The 17,406-nt window shown below is 43.6% G+C and overlaps 1 long non-coding RNA gene across 1 annotated transcript; it reads right to left on the minus strand.

Annotated features, from left to right (window-relative positions):
• Positions 1-4,019: 4,019 nt before the first annotated feature.
• Positions 4,020-14,524, minus strand: LOC143441908 (uncharacterized). Its single transcript, XR_013109660.1, has 3 exons — positions 14,240-14,524; positions 7,870-7,936; positions 4,020-4,184 (listed from the first exon to the last, which is right to left on the minus strand). It is a non-coding gene; the product is annotated as an uncharacterized LOC143441908 (long non-coding RNA).
• Positions 14,525-17,406: the final 2,882 nt, after the last annotated feature.

Raw genomic sequence — 17,406 nt, forward strand, 5'->3', positions numbered from 1 at the left:
CACAGACAGCAAGCGAACATGTCCACTTACTCTACTGAGAGGCATCAGTTCTGTCCTTTGGAGTTCTTCGTCAAACAAATATCCTTAAAGCAGCGGTTAATAACAATGGCAGTCATAAAAGACTGGTTCACACAGTCACACAGATTAATTTAGAAGACATTACAAGTTTAAAAGTTCAAACATAAAAGACTTACATAATTTATGATTATATGTATATGAAATCTAGAAAATGATAAATTATAGTGACAAAAAAATAGATTGGATTTTTCCAGGTCCGAGGGAATGGTATTGACTTCTCATGATTGCAAGAAAACTTTGGGGAGGTGACCATTTTTCATGTTTTAATTAACTGGTGGAGTTTATTGGGACAAATTTATACAGAGAAGGCACACAGGGCCATTTTAATTTAAGTATATGTGTAAGTGGTATTAATTATACTAAGACTGTTGTATAACCAACAACATTTAGTATTTATAAAAGCCTTTCATCATATCAAACAGAAATCATGTATGCATTAAGCAATAACTCCTTGTTCTCATAGGTGATTGCACTGCTTATCAATTCTAGCTAAATGCAGATGATTTTTTAAAATTCACTTCCTCTGTGCAGTACCTGTAATAAAGAGTCTCCCTCAGGCCAAGGTGTTTTTAAAACTTTTGCATAACCCCCTTAGGAGTCTCCCCTGTCTCTGTACCAACTTGTCTTGGTCATTAACAGGCACATTCCTTTCCCAGAATGTCCACAGACTACCCACAAATGTTTCCCCAGGTTGTTTGAAATTTTATTCCATGACATACACTGTTACAGCAACACAGTCTTTTCCTCTCTCCAGCTAGTCATGTCTCACTAAGTCTTTTAACCCAGCTCAACCTACCAGCATCTATCTTTGAATATGTACAGAACACAGACACAGACAGATAGACATGCACACACACACATACACATGCCATGACCACAGCTTTCTCCCTTCAACAGTGTGACACAGTCTATGCTCTGTCTTATTCTCCTATTTTGTCCCCTTCCCTCCTTAGCCAGATGTGATGCCTATGTTTGTAAATGACATAGATTTCCAGGCCAAAGAAAAACGTGTCTTCATTTCAAAAGAGGAAATAACCTTCATGAGGCTGAGGCCAGTTTGGACTTTATAGCAAGATTCTATTGGAAGTTGGAGGGAGAAGAGGAGGGAAGAAGGGAAGGTAGAGGGAAGGAGGAGGGAGAAAAGAAGAGGTAGAACAAGGGGGGAGATGGGGAAGAGAAATTCACTTTGTATGCCATTCTTTCTGATTTTCCTTTAATGGTGCACTTCCAAGATCCAACCATCTTCCATCCTGTCTTCTGCTTGCTGCATATCTACAACTCAAAATCTGACTTGTGTTGTAAGTTCAGGGTAGGAAGTAAAACTGTATCTGTCCTTTTTGATCCCCCTCATGCTTCCTTTCCCAAAGGCACAAAACCAATGCTTCCTCCTTGATTCTCTATTAGACTAAGGAGATGTTGTGGTCCAAAGCAAAGTCCTTTCTTTCACAGAGATTCTGTAAAAAAACAAAAAACAAAAAACAAACAAACAAACAAACAAACAAAAAACCCACTGTGCAGGGTACGGTCAAGGGGGTGGCTATTTAGAACTCACTTCTCATTCTGAGGCCTGAGGTGACAAGATTTGAAAGCAGAAGGTTAAGGAAAGAAAAGAGTATTCTCAATCAAGAGAGCATGAAGACTAGACCCGCAGCAGGTCAGAGAGCTCCACGGAAGTAGAGAGAGATGGCTTAGCAGTTAAGAACATTGTGTGCTCTTCCAGAGGATCAGGGTTCTATTTACAGCACTCATATGATAACCAACAACCATCTCTAACTCCAGTTCAGGAAAATTGATGCCCTGATCTGGTCTCTGTGGGCATCAGGCACATACCTGTTGTACAGATACACATGGAAGCAAAATACCCATACATATGTGTTGTGGTTTGAATAGGTATGGCCTCTATATACTCATGTGTTTGGATACTTGGCTCATAGGGAGTGGCACTATTTGGAGGTGTGGCCTTGATAGAGGAAGTGTGTCACTGTGACGGTGGGCTTTGAGGTCTCCTATGCTCAAGCTCTACCCAGTGTGGTATACAGTCTCCTGTCCTCAGACATAGAACCCTCAGCTCCTTCTTCAGCACCATGTCTGCCTGCATTCCACCATGACAACAATGGATTAAATCTCTGAAACTGTAAGCCAACCCCAGTTAAATGTTTTTCTTTATAAGAGTTACTTTAGTCATTTTTTTCTCTTCACAGCAATGAAACCCTAAGACAGTATGAAATAAAACGTTTTTTAAACTAAATAATAATAATAATAATAATAATAATAATAATAATAATAATAATATCATCTCTATGAGGTGTTACACTGAAATAATGTCCTCAGTGCCCTTCTGGAAAAGTCATAGAATTTCGGAACAAAATCATCATGTGTAATAAACTGTGGTTTTCACCACACTGTCAGGTATATGTGCCTTTAAAAGGAAGAGACAATTCCTAGAATTCTAGCACATAGTAGCAGTGAGACCATCTGAGGTCCACAGAAGAATGGGGGGCCAAGGAAGACACAATTAATATTGAAAAACAACTCCTGACAGATCACACATGACAGTCTTTCCAAATCCTTAAAGAGAACTATGACTTCTAAGGAGGAGCTGGTATTTGAACCACACATGGACTGCAGCCAGACACCTTACTCCACCCCAAACAGGATGGAAGAGGCAATTGCCATATGTGCATCAAAGATCAAGGCCACATTTTTCAGAGTGAGCACATAAAGAGCATCCTACCAAATCTCTATTAATTAGAGCTCAGTAAGTTGGGGTAACATCCCCACAACTGATTAACAAAAGGACACAACTCCAATATGGAAACAATACTTGCAGGCCAGTAAATAATAATAATAATAAATGATAATAATGTGAAAAGGATAGATTGCCTCCAAGTAGAATACACCAAGAGGGGTCTTTGTATAAAGGGGTTGGTTGTATGTGTGTGATTTAAGGAAAATGAAAGGTATAATTCAGTTATCTGGGGCTATCTGTAGATCAAATTACAACTTCTAGCCCTAAAACTACAATTAGAGAGGAGGTTGCAGGGGCTGTGAGCAAGTCAGGTCAGCAGAGCAATAGACTTTATTCTAAAGACAACCTGTCACAGTCAGTCGCACAGGGAGTAACTCAGGACAACAAATACTTTGAACTTTCCTTCCCTCTCTAATCTCCCAAACTTTCCCCTGGTTGAACCCTAATTGGAGCCAAAGGACATGGATGCCAGGTGTTAAAGCACACAGAGATCACACTGGCAGGGCGAGAGTCCGGTGGAGAAAGGAGTGCCTATGAACTACAATAATGTACGCCACACCAGGGAAAATAACACGAATGTATGAATCATAGAGGAGTGGATGCCGACAGGCCTAATGGCCACCAGGACTGACTCCCTCTCCTCAGTTCATTGAAGCTGAAATTCTAAATTGAGTCCAGGATTTAAGGTCTGCCAGGGTAAACGAGGCTTGAGTCTACCTCATGGTTATCTGGAGACCCGGGTCGAGTCTTGTTCTCGTTGTTACCAAACTTTAGGTCCCAGTGTGTACCCCAAGAAGCCAAGTTTGATCACCTGTCCATGTGCAACCCATTAAAGCAGGCAAGTTAATAGCAAAAAGCAGAAAAAGAATTATTCAGTGTGGTCATATTGGGAAGAAGGACAAAGAGATGCAAGGACCCTCTTCCCCACAAGTCCTGAACTAAGATTAATATTAATAGAGGATTGGACTATGCACATGTAAGCAGTCCAGATAAATGTGTGATCCCGTCCACCATTGACCCATCAATGTCTGGGCTTCAGTCTCATCCCAGAAGGTAGTCTAAGAAGTTGTAAAGCTCTTTCCTGGGAAACAAGTTGCCCCACTCTGACAGACATCTTTTTCTTCTCTCAGCATGAGGTCCTAGGGAAATTATTTTTTTTAAGATTTATGTATTTATTATATGTAAGCACACTTCAGATCTTATTACAGATGGTTGTGAGCCACCATGTGGTTGCTGGGGATTTGAACTCAGGACCTCTGGAAGAGCAGTCAGTGCTCTTAACCGCTGAGCCATCCCAGAATTCAGTGTTTAAATAGTCTGACATCTTCATTTCAGGACAGGCTGGTCACACCATCATCTGTAAAATAAGACAATAGTAATACTGCATTGTTTGCTGCTCTAATTGGTTGCTGGACTTGAAAAGGTGGAGCTTAAAAATGATGCAGATTAAAGTCTCATGCAACAGCCGACTTTATTCAGAGCATCAGACAATTTATACCCTGAGGGAAAACCACACAAGTGTACAATCACAAGGACAAGCTGCACATGGTAAAAAAACAAAACAACAACACTGTGTTCTGCATATAAGCAAACAACAAATCACTTCAGCCAACTGAAGGGAATAGTGAATAATCAGAGGTCGGCTCATTCCTATATGCTGGGGGTGGGGGTGGGGGGAGGGGGCGGGGAGGCATGAAAGCAGAGCCCAAGATCAATTCTGTGTTTTTGAAGTTTTTGCACAAACACTCAGACTTCTCCTCTCACGACTCCATTCTTAGACTGTGTTCTGACACAAGGATTGAATGAAAAAGTGTACAGAAAGCCCAGTGGCCATGCTCAGCACAGAGTAAATAAGACATATTGTCTACCTTTTTTATCCAAACTGGGAAAGAATAAAGATTTATAATGCTGGACTGGAGAAATGGCTCAAGGGTTAAGAGCAATGGCTGCTTTTCCAGAGGCCCTGGCCTCAATTCCCAGCACACACATGGCATCTCACATCATGTGTAACTCCAGTTCCGGGGTATCCAACACCCTCGTACAGACATATATGCATCAGAAGACCAATGTACATAAAATAAAGATAAAGTATTCTTTTAAAATCTCTATAATGCATAGTGCTGGCAAGATTATTGAGCAAAAGATACAATTTTTTTTTTTCCTTTTTGCTGGGAATTGAACCCAGAGGCTCCTAAATGCTATATATGTGCTCTACCAGTGGTGTCCCTCTGTCTCTCAAGTACATTTTATTTTATTACTTTATGTACATTGATGTTCTGCCTGCATGTCTATGTCAGGGTGTCAGATCCCCTGGAACTGGAGTTACAGACAGTTGTGAGCTGTCGTGTGGGTGCTGGGAATTGAACCTGGGACCTTTAGAACAGTCATTGTTCTTAACATCTGAGTCATCTCTCCAGCCCTCAAGTATATTTTAATGAGTGTATAATCAGTATACAATTTGAGATGGGGGAATAATTTTACTAAATTTAATTATAACTTAAAATAGGGGTAAACAGGGGCTGGAGAGATGGCTCAGTGGTTAAGAGCACTGACTGCTCTTCCCAGAGGTCCTTGAACTCAGCAACCACATGGTGGCTCACTACCATCTGTAATGGTATCCGATGACCCTTTCTGGTGTGTCTGAAGACATTGACAGTGTGTTTATATACATAAAATAAATAAACCCTTTTTAAAAATAAGGGTAAGCAATTTTTGGATTAAAAGATAAAAGATTCTTTTGTCTATAACTCTTTGCTATTCTAAGGTGAAAAGCCATTGGCTTCTGGTAATTAGCTCCTTAGGTTCAGCAGTTGGGGTCAAGACTTAATTACTTTGGTTCTTTTCCTTTTGACTCAGACCTCTCACTAGCCAGGTGAGGGGCTTGGAGTTTCTTAACTCTTTGTGAGCCAGAGAGAAGAGAAGAGAGGAGAGGAGAGGAGAGGAGAGGAGAGGAGAGGAGAGGAGAGGAGAGGAGAGGAGAGGAGAGGAGAGGAGGAGGAGAAAAGGGAGGAGAAGGGGGAGAGGAGAGGGGGAGGGGAGGGGAGGGGAAGGGAGAGAGGAAAGGAGGGGAGGGGAAGACGAAGGGGGAGGAGGAGGATAGGGGGAGGGGAGGGAGAGGAGAGGGGGAGAGGGGAGGGGAAGAGAGGGGAGGAGAGGAGAGAAGAGTGGAGGGGCAGAAGGAGGGGGAGGGGAGGAGGCGAGGAGAGGGGGAGGGGGAGGAGAGAAGAAAGGAGAGGCAAACATACTGGATGAAGCTGAAGAAAGGGGCACCATTGTTTTATTGTTATTCTTGCTTCTTATACTCTCTCAGGTAATTGTTCACATGGTTTTCCAAGTATCTTTACATTCCATAAGCTCACAGCAACTTCAAGACAATAGTTCATGTCATAAAATGACAAAAAGTTACAGCAGGAATATTTACATGTCTTTCCATTAAGACTAGTATCTGAACATTCATTATCTGTCTTCTAGATCCATAAGTTCATTATAAGTTTAAAGCAATAATTTGTATGTCACAATTCAGCATAGTTTTGTCAATAGATAAATTATCTGCCTAGTGTCTCTTTAGTTTTAAAGCCTTATATAGATAAACCAGTAAATATTTTATTTTCTGTCCTTTCACCTACAATAAATTGTCCATTCCCAGTTTATAACATTTAGTTACCAGATAATGGTCTCACAGCTAACCTAGAAGGAATGTTTTCCCTGATAGTAAATTTTTTCCAAGTCTGCTTTCTTATCCCAGTGCAATTAGCCAGTGACACATGATGGTTTACAGAGCCCCATTTACAGCTTTTAGTGGGCTCGACATTACTTGTATAAATTTAGGAATTTTATAAAATCATTGTTAGAAATAATGAAATCATCAACTTGTCTACACAGCATTACTACATGAAAGTACATCTTCATGTTAATCTGCAGAAAATCTTCCCAATAGGGTGGGCTAGTGCCCAGGAATCATTAGTATATGTAATAGTGACAGGAAAAGGCATATAAGCAGCAAGAAGCAATCCTGGGATGAAGTCTCTTTCTTGGGACTTTGCCTCAGAGCTCACCCACATGCAAAATGGTGGGCCATCTCCAGAAATGTCATTTGCATGTCTGCAGCCTTTTCTAGATGGTTTCTGACAATGGCCTTTTACAGGGCTGTAGATGTACTGTTGACTAAGGCAGTAATCTCCTTGGAAAAGCTGATAGGGGTAGGGGGAAAGGCTAGAGTGAGAGTCCTTTCTTCCTTTTAGAATAACAAGACAAAGCATTTAGACTTTGAATCAATAAAAATAAAAACCATAAAAACTATGGTAGGGCTATTGCTCTACATCGATCCTAGCCCTTCCAGGCCTTCCTTCTGGAAGGTTCTCTTCTCCTTTTGAAAAGAAACATGGTGATTTGGGGGTGAAGCCCAAGCTGACTGAAATTTAACCCTTTCTTGCTTTGCTTTTTGTGAATGTGTTTACCCTTTGTATTTTAGGTAGAAGGGTTGACATCTAAACCAAAAAACAGAAGTTTGTATTTTATCTTAAATTCAAGTCTCAGCTAGCTCTCTTCAAATCTGCAAAATTCCATACTTGAATGGCCTTGAAATCAGAAATCCTCCTGCCTCTGCCTCCCAAGTGCTGGGACTAAAGGCGTGCACCACCAGTGCCCGGCTTGGTGATTGACCTTTTTAAAACATTAAGGCAGAGTGTCAGTGAAGAACTCTCGATTGCACAAGAGAAAATCTGACCTTATGATTCCCCCAAACAAGCTCACCGAAGAGTCCAAAGTTCTAAAGATCCAGGAGGACTAGGAGGATGTCGCTCTATGATCAGGGCTGTGGCCATATTTGAGTGTGGCGCTCTTGGCTCACCTTTGCCCTAGTCCTCAGGCAGATGGTTTTCTTCTAGTCATGTGACACCTGCAGTCATGTGCCTTTACCAGGGTTTGCTTTCTCAGCTTCCTGAACCTTGTAAGTCTCATTAGGTTTCATAGTCTTACAAGATGGCTCAGGTAATGTTTCAATGTGGAGGAAGTAGCTACAAGATTTATCCTCCATCACTCACCACGCAGAGATGCAGCCACAGGTGATGTTTAGTGAGCATCAGTGGTGTGCCAAGCATCCTCCAGGCCCTGGGAAAACAGCATCGAATGAAATAAGCAAAATCCTCCCTCTCGTGGACCCAAAGTACAGACACAGAACTGCCAAGTAGGGTAAAGAACCACGGGCAGTGATAACAGCTTATTATAATGTCTATGAAAGATTGTCGGCAACCTCTCAGGATCAGCAACCCTGGTTCAGTGTCTGGAATAGTACACGAGCATGCACTCACATACACATACAGACTCACACATACCCCCCCTACACACATACCACATACACACACAGAGAGATACAGACACACGTGAACACACTCACACACACGACACACACTCTGAGACACACATATACTCACACCCTTACACATACTACACATGCAGACACACATGAACACCCTAACACACACAACACACAAACACCACACACACAGACACACATGAACACACATTCTCCCTCTCAGACATACACACCATATACACTCACACCCTCACATACACCACACACAGACACACATGAACACACATACACACACCACACAATTCTCCCTCTCAGATATACACACCATACACACTCATACCCTCAGACATACCACACACATGCTTACATAACACACACACACACACACACACACACACACACACACTACAAATGATTATGAGATGAGCAGGGAAGAAACAGAAAAGGAATTATGGAGCCAAGAAAGTGAAGCCAGCGGATGGGCACTAAGTATGGCCTTGAGGACCTAAGGGGAAAGAACATTCCAGACCCAAGGACATGGAGGAGAGTGAGTGTGAGAAGTGAGAACTGAGCCTGTGGGCCTAAGCAGCCATGGAAGAGACTGAAGCTGGAAGAGAAAACAAATGAGGTCTCCAAAGGCACGACCTCAACTTTAAGCTGGAGCCACATTTCTGTCACAATATTACTGTCCACATCTTCCTTCATGGAACTTATCTCTGAGGAAGGCTGGAGGAGATGACAGGGGTTTTCCTAAGTGCCTGATTCTGAGGGATGAAGTGTCTTAGGGGTAGACAGGTTGGCTAAGAGGACTGTGGAGAAGAGTTGCCAAAAGGCTTCTCTCCAGATTCTGGAGAGGCATAGACTCCCTGAATGGTGGTCAAGGTAATAGGATGAGAAATGAGAGCTAGATAGGACAGAGAAGATGGAGATAGAATTAATGAAGAGATGTTGGGCAGAGCTGCAGAGCCAGAGCAGAGTAACGTAGAGATGTGAGCAGGCTGAGGTGACTGTGTGTGATGGTGCTGAGGTGGCTGTGTGTGATGGTGCTGAGGTGGCTGTGTGTGTTGGTGCTGAGGTGGCTGTGTGTGATGGTGCTGAGGTGGCTGTGTGTGTTGGTGCTGAGGTGGCTGTGTGTGATGGTGCTGAGGTGGCTGTGTGTGATGGTGCTGAGGTGGCTGTGTGTGATGGTGCTGAGGTGGCTGTGTGTGATGGTGCTGAGGTGGCTGTGTGTGATGGTGCTGAGGTGGCTGTGTGTGTTGGTGCTGAGGTGGCTGTGTGTGATGGTGCTGAGGTGGCTGTGTGTGATGGTGCTGAGGTGACTGTGTGTGATGGTGCTGAGGTGGCTGTGTGTGATGGGGCTGAGGTGGCTGTGTGTGATGGGGCTGAGGTGGTAGCTGCGTGTGACGGTGAGTGTTGGGGAGAGAAATCGGCACAGGATTTTTGTTGCAGTTTCCATTACCTGGCAAAGTTTTATTCGTCCTCCGATACCCAGATTAATTGTAACCTTCTCAAACCCTACTTCAACCTAATTCCTCTTCCAGACTCCCCTACATTTGTTTGTTCGTTTATTCGTTTAACATCCCGATCCCAGCCTCTTCTTTCCTCTCCTCCAAGTCCCACCCTCCTACCTGCTTCTCCCATTCCCCTTCTCCTCAGAGAAGGGGAGCCCTTCTCCCAGTACCAACCCACACTGGCACATTAAATCACACCCTCCTCCACTGAGGCCAGCCAGAAAGGCAGTCCAGCTAGGAAAAGGGATTCAAAGGCAGGCGACAGAGTCCAAGTCAGAGACAGTCCCTGCTCCAATTGTTGGGGGACCCACATGAAGACCAAGCTGTTAATTTGCTATATATGTGTAGCAGACCTCGTCCAGCCCCTGCTTGCTCTTTGGTTAGTGGTTCAGTCTCCATGAACGGGAAGAGGGCCATTTTTTGATTGTTACCGCGAAATACTTACTAACTGGCTAGTGCATACGAGAGACTCCAAAAACAAGAACCATCAGGCCTCACATGTCAGTGGTGCCAGGGTTGAGAAATTCTGCCAAGCTTACTTAAAATGAAGAAGACATGCAGGTGTTCGGCTGCCCTGACTTAAGATTTTTGGTTTTTTCCTCGCTGTTCTGCAATGTGCCAGAAGAGGGCGCTGGAAGACTTCTTTTAAAACCTTAAGGAACCCACTGAAGGTTTGGTTTCTTGTGTTACACCAAAATATCCACAAGATGGTGCCAAAGGATTCTTTTTGAACACATAAGGGCGCCATTGCGGCTCAGGTTTTTGTTATTGTTGTTGTTTTGTTGTTTTGGCTTGGTTTTAAGGATACTAAAAATATTACAGTTACTACATTTAGCATGAACGGTTCATAAGGTCAACTGTAAACATTTCTGTTGAAACATAGATCAAATCACTTTTTTCATTTTCTACAACTAATCTCAAGAAGGCATTAGAAGGAACAGTTTTCTGCTTCTATTAACTCAGTAAAGATTGACAGAAAGGCACGGGGTCTCCAATGGGGTCCCCAATGGAAGAGTTAGAGAAAGGACTGAGGAGCTGAAAGGGGTTTGCAACCCCATAGGAAGAACAATAGTATCAACCAACCAGACCCTCCCAGAGCTCCCAGGGACTAAACCATCAACCAAGGGGTAAACAGAGGGACCCATGGCTCCCGATGCATATGTAGCAGAGGAAGGCCTTGTTGGGCATCAATAGGAGGAGATACCCCAGTGTAGGGGAATTCAAGGGCAGGGAGGCAGGAGTGGGTAGGTGGGTGGGGTAATACCCTCATAGAAGTATGGAAGGGGAGGATGAAACAGGAGGTCTTGGGGGGAGGTGTTAGCATTCTGTCTAAACTCCACCCCCACAGTTACCTAGCAACAGCCAGGTAGGCCTGGCCCACTATAAAAGGGGCTGCTTGTCCCCTCCTCTCTCTCTTGCTCTCTTGCTCTCTTGCACTGTTGCTCTTTTTATCCCTCTGTCCCCTTGCCCCTTCCTCCTCCCTTCCCCTTCTCCCCACTTGTTCATGGCCACCTCTGCTTCTCTACTCTCTCTGCCTCTCTGCCTCTACTACCCTCTTAACTCCCTTCCCCACACCCTGAATAAACTCTATTCTATACTATTATGTGTGTCTGGTCCCTCAGAGGGAAGAAATGCCTCAGCATGGGCCCACTGAGACATCTCCTTCCACCATACCCCACCACACACCCATAGAACATATCTCCATCTCTTTATCTTTTTATAAACACATCATTGGTGCTGTGACTCGGGCGTAGAAATCTGCAGGTTGGCATCCCACCTCAGCTACCACAAGAGATCCACTCTCTCTAGAACTGATAAGCCCCCGTGCCCCACTGGTCAGAGTAACGTCCACATGGTCTCAGGGAAGATTTGTTGATCTTGGAGCTAACCCTGTGCTGCCCTGACCCTTGTTCTAGGACTCCTTCCCTTAGATGAGATTTTCCCCTTTCCTTTTGAGACAGTTTCTTTCTCACGGCTGAGAACCCCAGGCCGGGCCTGGACAAACTGCTCTCTCAGGAGCTCTGGCTCCACACTTTAGTCCCCAGCTCTCAACGTGTCTCATCCATAGGTCAGTCTTTCACACCCCAGTAGGGTAGAGAAAGGGGAATCTGAAAAGGGGATAAACATTTGAAATGTAAATAAAAAAAATCCAATTTACAAAAAAACAAACAAACAAAACAAATAAGATTGACAGAAAGGGCTGGTAAGATGGCTCAGCAGATCAAGCCAGTAGCCTTGCAAGCCCAACAACTTAAATTTGATCTAGCCACATGGTAGAAGGAGAGAATCAACTCACACAAGTTGTCCTCTGACAAATGTGCCCTGTACCACCAGGACAAATATGTAATTTTTTTTAAACAATTGAACAACAACAACAAAAAAAAAAAAAAAAAAAAAAATGACAGTACTTGGTAGAATACTATTGGCCCATCTTCTAGGGGGGAAATGGGGTTCTTGATATCTGTTTTAAAGAAACCTTGGGATAAGAGATGGACATTAAGAAATCTGTCTTTCGCCAGGCAGTGGTGGTGCACGCCTTTAATCCCAGCACTTGGGAGGCAGAGGCAGGTGGATTTTTGAGTTCGAGGCCAGCCTGGTCTACAGAGTAAGTTCCAGGACAGCCAGAGCTATACAGAGAAACCCTGTCTCAAAAACAAAACAAAACAAAACAAACAAAAAGAAAAAAGAAAGAAAGAAAGAAAGAAAGAAAGAAAAGAAAAGAAAAGAAAAGAAAAGAAAGAAATCTGTCTTTTCCTGGCCGTGGCTTCTTTTCCATTACACCTGAGCAGTGGAGAGGTCAAGTCAAAGGCAAGCAGCGAGACTTCCTTCAAGTCCTGGACTATATTTAAAGGAAAGCTCACACATTCTAAATTAAAAATAAGTGACTTAGATCAGCAGACCTTTGAGTCCTGTCCTTTCCTACTTTGAGGCTAACGCTATGAGGTGGCGGGAGGAGCCCCAGAAGCCTGCGTGCCTGCAGTGCACACTCAGACCTCCATCAGGGAACACTTGGACTGAGCGCCACTCAGAGCACCAAATGTACAAGGATAATGAAACCAGGTATGGTGCTTGTGACTTCATCCAGTCATTTGGGAAAAGAAACTTAGAATTAAGGCCTAGCCTGGGCAGTACAGGGAACCCTCCTCTTAGACACTACCACACTGCACACACGTGCACACACACAAAGCGGGGGTGGGGGGGACAACTACATCCATTCAAATAGTAAAAATTCTTCGGATTTTTTTTTTCAACCTGCACTAGGTCATGTTTGCTGGTTCGTATTTATCTATCCGTGTATTGATATCTATCTCTCTACGTGTCTTGGCTCACTACGTAGCCAAGGATGACCTTGAGCTTCTCATTCTCTGCTTCCACCTCGTGAGTTCCAGGATTACAGGTATAAGCCACCATGACCAGTTTCTGTCAACTGGGGACCAAACGCAGAGTTTCACGCATGGCGGGCAGGCAAGCACCCTCCCCACCGATCAACACCCCCAGCCTTCACATTCGTATTTACGGAGAGAATACATTTAAGGATGAATTTGAAGTCCCATAGAGCCCGTTTTTTTGCATCATCCACATTTGCTAAGAAATCTAGGGGGGACGGGAAGAGAAAAGAAAGCAAGCAGAGAGAAGAGGAAGCCGGTGGCATGTGTAATTCTCAAATAACTCTACGGGTCTGTGCCTTTTACCTTTATTTGACAGATAGGTAAATGGAGAATCTGAGAAGTTAAGATGTTTTCAAGGTCACTCAACTAGTAAATCGAAGAACAAGGAATCAACTGGATAGCTAAGAAATGCCAAGTATGAGGAATCTTAGTCACACCTGGGAACTAACCCAACTAACCATCCATAACCTTGACTATTTACACTGCATAGAGTTTGTCAGAGGACTATACCAAAAACAGGAATCACTCCCATGATTTTGACTGGCAGTGAGCACAGAAGGGACTTGGACCCAAGGAGCTTCTCACTGTCCTTGGGAAAGTGGTTCTGGGATGATGGGCAGTTTTCAGAGTAGTGTGGAAAATAAGAGTCCAGGCTTGGGTCCATGTCCCATGTAGTGAAAACGGCCAGGCTTCTTCTAAGATGGTAGCTTCCCTCTTCTGTTTATTGATATGCCATAAAAAGAAAAGTGCTTGTAAACAACTGGAGTGCATGAACAATCTAATTAAAATAATTAAGGTAATAGCTGGTGGAAAAAAAAAGAGCAGTAAAGCTAATTATTACAGCGTGGTTGCGTAGGAGGAGAATTGCTGACATTCTTTAGGGCCCAGCAGCTGGGAAAGCAAAGATGATTTAACAGGTCTCTTCTGAGGTTATGGCTCCCCTCCTCCACAACCGCCACTTAACCTTCTTCTCGTCTTGAGTTTCAATTTCCTTCTTGGCAACAATCATAAGGTGGTGACCCTCTGATGCCTCTCAGTCCAGATTAGTCCTTCTAGTCAAACACTCTGCTTTTTTCTTTTTTAAAGCCAGAGAACTCTATCTGTTTAGAATGGAAAGGGCGGCTGGAGAGATAGCTCAAGTGATTAAAGAACACTGGCTGCTCTTCTGGAGGACCCGGGTTCGATTCCCAGCACTTACCTGGTGGCTCACAACTGTCTGTATCTCCAGTTGCAGCGTATCTGACACCCTCTCCACGCCTTTGCAGGCATCAGACACGTACGTGGTACACAGACCTACAAGTAGGCAAAACATAAATATACTTTAAAAAATAAAAATAATTATTAAAAGAAAATTAAACTTAAAATGAGAGAGCCCCGGCATCAAAGCTGTAGACCAAAGGCAGCTGTAGAAAAGATGTTTAGGGGCACAGCCTCTTTGCAAAGTTCTCCACCCTGGTTCTAATCTGTACTGGTCCAGCCCTTGCTGGGTTGAGCAAGTTGAAAGAAAATGAAGGCTGAGACTACTCGGGCTGCAGTCTAGAGCCTTTTTGTTTCATTTTTGAGCCTTTTTGTTTCATTTCTGAGCTTCGCCTGGTTCCATTAATGTCCTAATGTGGGGGGGGGGGGGCTCCACATTCACACCTAGCCCCTGTACACACACACTCACACACACCAAATATGATTTACACAAGGAGCTGTGCAAATAGACATTCAAGGATCTTGTGCATCTTTCTTGTGATGACTTCTCAGAGAGGGAGGAGTTCTTGTTTGTGCATGCTGGGTGCATGCATACGTGGAGCAACTGTCAGGCAGCTCTCTCCTCCCTCCTCTCCTCCCCTCCCCATCCCTTCCCTCTCCTCCCCTCCCCACCCCTTCCCTATCCTCCCTCCTCTCCTCCCCTCCCTATCTTCCCTCCTCTCCTCCCCTCCCCATCCCCCTCTCCTCTCCTCTCTTCTCTGTTTTTTCAAGAGAGAATTTCACTGTGTAGCCCTCCCTGGCTATCCTGGAACTGGCTGTCTGGACCCTAGCTATTGGTAGACCAGGCTGGCCTCAAACTCAGGATCTGCCTGCCTCTGCCTCCTGAGTGCTGGGACTAAAGGAAAGTGTCACCATACCCAGCTACTGTCAGCTTTCTTATTGTTAGCTTGTGGGCACCTTTGTATCTACATTGATGTGTGCTCCTTAAACATGTTATAGCCACAAGAAGAGTGGGCAATACAATCTGTTCCCAATTCTTCCTTAATCTAGGGGACCAAGATATCTCCTGTAGAGTGATAATAATGATGACAATAAATAATTGTCAATAAACACCTATGGTAGAAATTCTATTAAAGTGGCCAAAGTCTAAAATATTGGACTATGAGGATTTTAATCAAAAGGACACTTTTCCTACAATGGGATTGCTTTGTCTAGTGGCCGCATGTATTTCTATGTGCTTTGTCATCTACTTATCTAGAGTTTAACTCTTTTTACATTGCTTCTGAGTGACAAGGGAAAGGCTCACCATTTTCTGCTTTCTTTTGGTCAGTTCTTGCAACTGACCAGATTACTTTGTTCTGATTTGCCAGGGCATCTCTGTCTTTACAAAGAGCCCTCCAGGCATGCAAGACTGGACAGCCTTTCTCACCCCACTAAGGACTTGGCTCCTCTTCAAGTCTCTTAATTTATTTGAGGGGAAATCCTAATGGCCCTTGATTTATCACTGTTAGCATACGGTTACCATTTTAGACACCCGTGCTTGCCCACGCCCCCAAGAAAGAAAAGATACTAAAATTCATTAAAATAAAATCTCATTTAACTGGTCGATTTCCCAGTGCCGCCCCTCACACACTGTCACCTTAAGGTATTCCAGGAATCTCTTTGGGTTGTCTGTCTGGAAGGCCTTTTTTCCATCACTGTCCTCTTTAGATTGTCTGGCTCACTTTTACACCCTCTTGCTATTGTTCCAAACACAGAGCCCCACCCCCACCCCCTTTCTTCTTTTCTAAGCCTTCTGGCTTTAGAAATCAGAAGCATCTGTTTTTCCTAGGGTACCTTTAGCTCATTCTCTGTGTGCGACACTTCTTCCTTTATTAGTTTGGGGCAGTCAATTCCTTTCCAGAATTGGACTCTTAAGAGTCCTGAGATTGCCTACTATCCACTTTGTCCCTAAATCAGCCCTTTGTAGTAGTATCTGGTCTTCTAATCCCATTTAGCGTCTTCATTCTGCTTTATAGTCCCTTCTCCCCTGATTCTTTTAAATGACTGAGCTGTGAGTGACTCAACCTTGTCTTTCCCTCCATTCCTTAGCACCTTGGCTGATTAAAACCTGGAGTTTCCTAGATTTCTTCTGATTAAGTACCAAGCTGTAAGAAAAAAGAAGAAGAAGAAGAAGAAGAAGAAGAAGAAGAAGAAGAAGAAGAAGAAGAAGAAGAAGAAGAAGAAGAAGAAGAAGAAAAACAAAGAAAACAAAACAAGCAAACAGAAAAAAAAAAAAAAAAACCCAAATCCTAAAATTTCATTTGGGGTTCAATTTTTTCCTGGATGCCAAAAATCATGTGTAGTAAACACAATGGGTTTTTTTTAAAAAAAATTCAAATTCTTCTTTTTATGAAACAACCCTTCTTCCCCTCCCACTTCCAACCCCATCATTATCTTTGGTTATGTAATATCTTCAATAATCTTGATACTTATCAAAATAACTTTCAAATGCCTTACAGTTACCTTGTTTTCTTAATATTTTTTATCTAATGCTAATACCTGCACTTCTTGCATAAGTTGGCATAAATATTTTCCCACCCAATCCAACGTTACACGTGTGTTTTCCAAGCTGAATGTGGAGAGGGGACAATTCTTTTGTTTCCACAATAACTATGCAGACATTCTGGTATTCATATCAACCATGGAGCCATCAACGCCATGAATAAAGCTATCTGCTTCAGAATGAGACTTCGGGAGATAAAGGGGTTAAACTATTAGCTCCAGCAACCCAACGACAGAATCCAAGAAAAGCCAGCATTTCTCAGTGACTTCTAGCGATTCCTCTGAGCCTGGGCGGGTTTCCTCTGATTGTCATTCATTCTGTATTCCTTCCTGCTCCTCAGTCACGGCTAATTGTCCTCCACCCACCCCCACCCCCCCAACCACCACCACCACCACACACACACACACACCACACACACACACACACACACACACACACTGCAGGCTTTTAATTTCCTCTGGTAAGAGCAGGAAAACTTCCTCAGCAATTTCTGACCCAGCAGGTTGGTTTCATTTCTACTCTCCCTTGGTTTGCCTGTCACCAAAATGGGAATCCTATTTTTTTCCTCTGCGGCTGCACCCAAACCCAGTCTTAGCAGTAAGGAATTATGGCTAGCCTGGGTT

This window comes from Arvicanthis niloticus, chromosome 4 (genome assembly GCF_011762505.2).
Source record: "Arvicanthis niloticus isolate mArvNil1 chromosome 4, mArvNil1.pat.X, whole genome shotgun sequence".
Taxonomy (NCBI): domain Eukaryota; kingdom Metazoa; phylum Chordata; class Mammalia; order Rodentia; family Muridae; genus Arvicanthis; species Arvicanthis niloticus.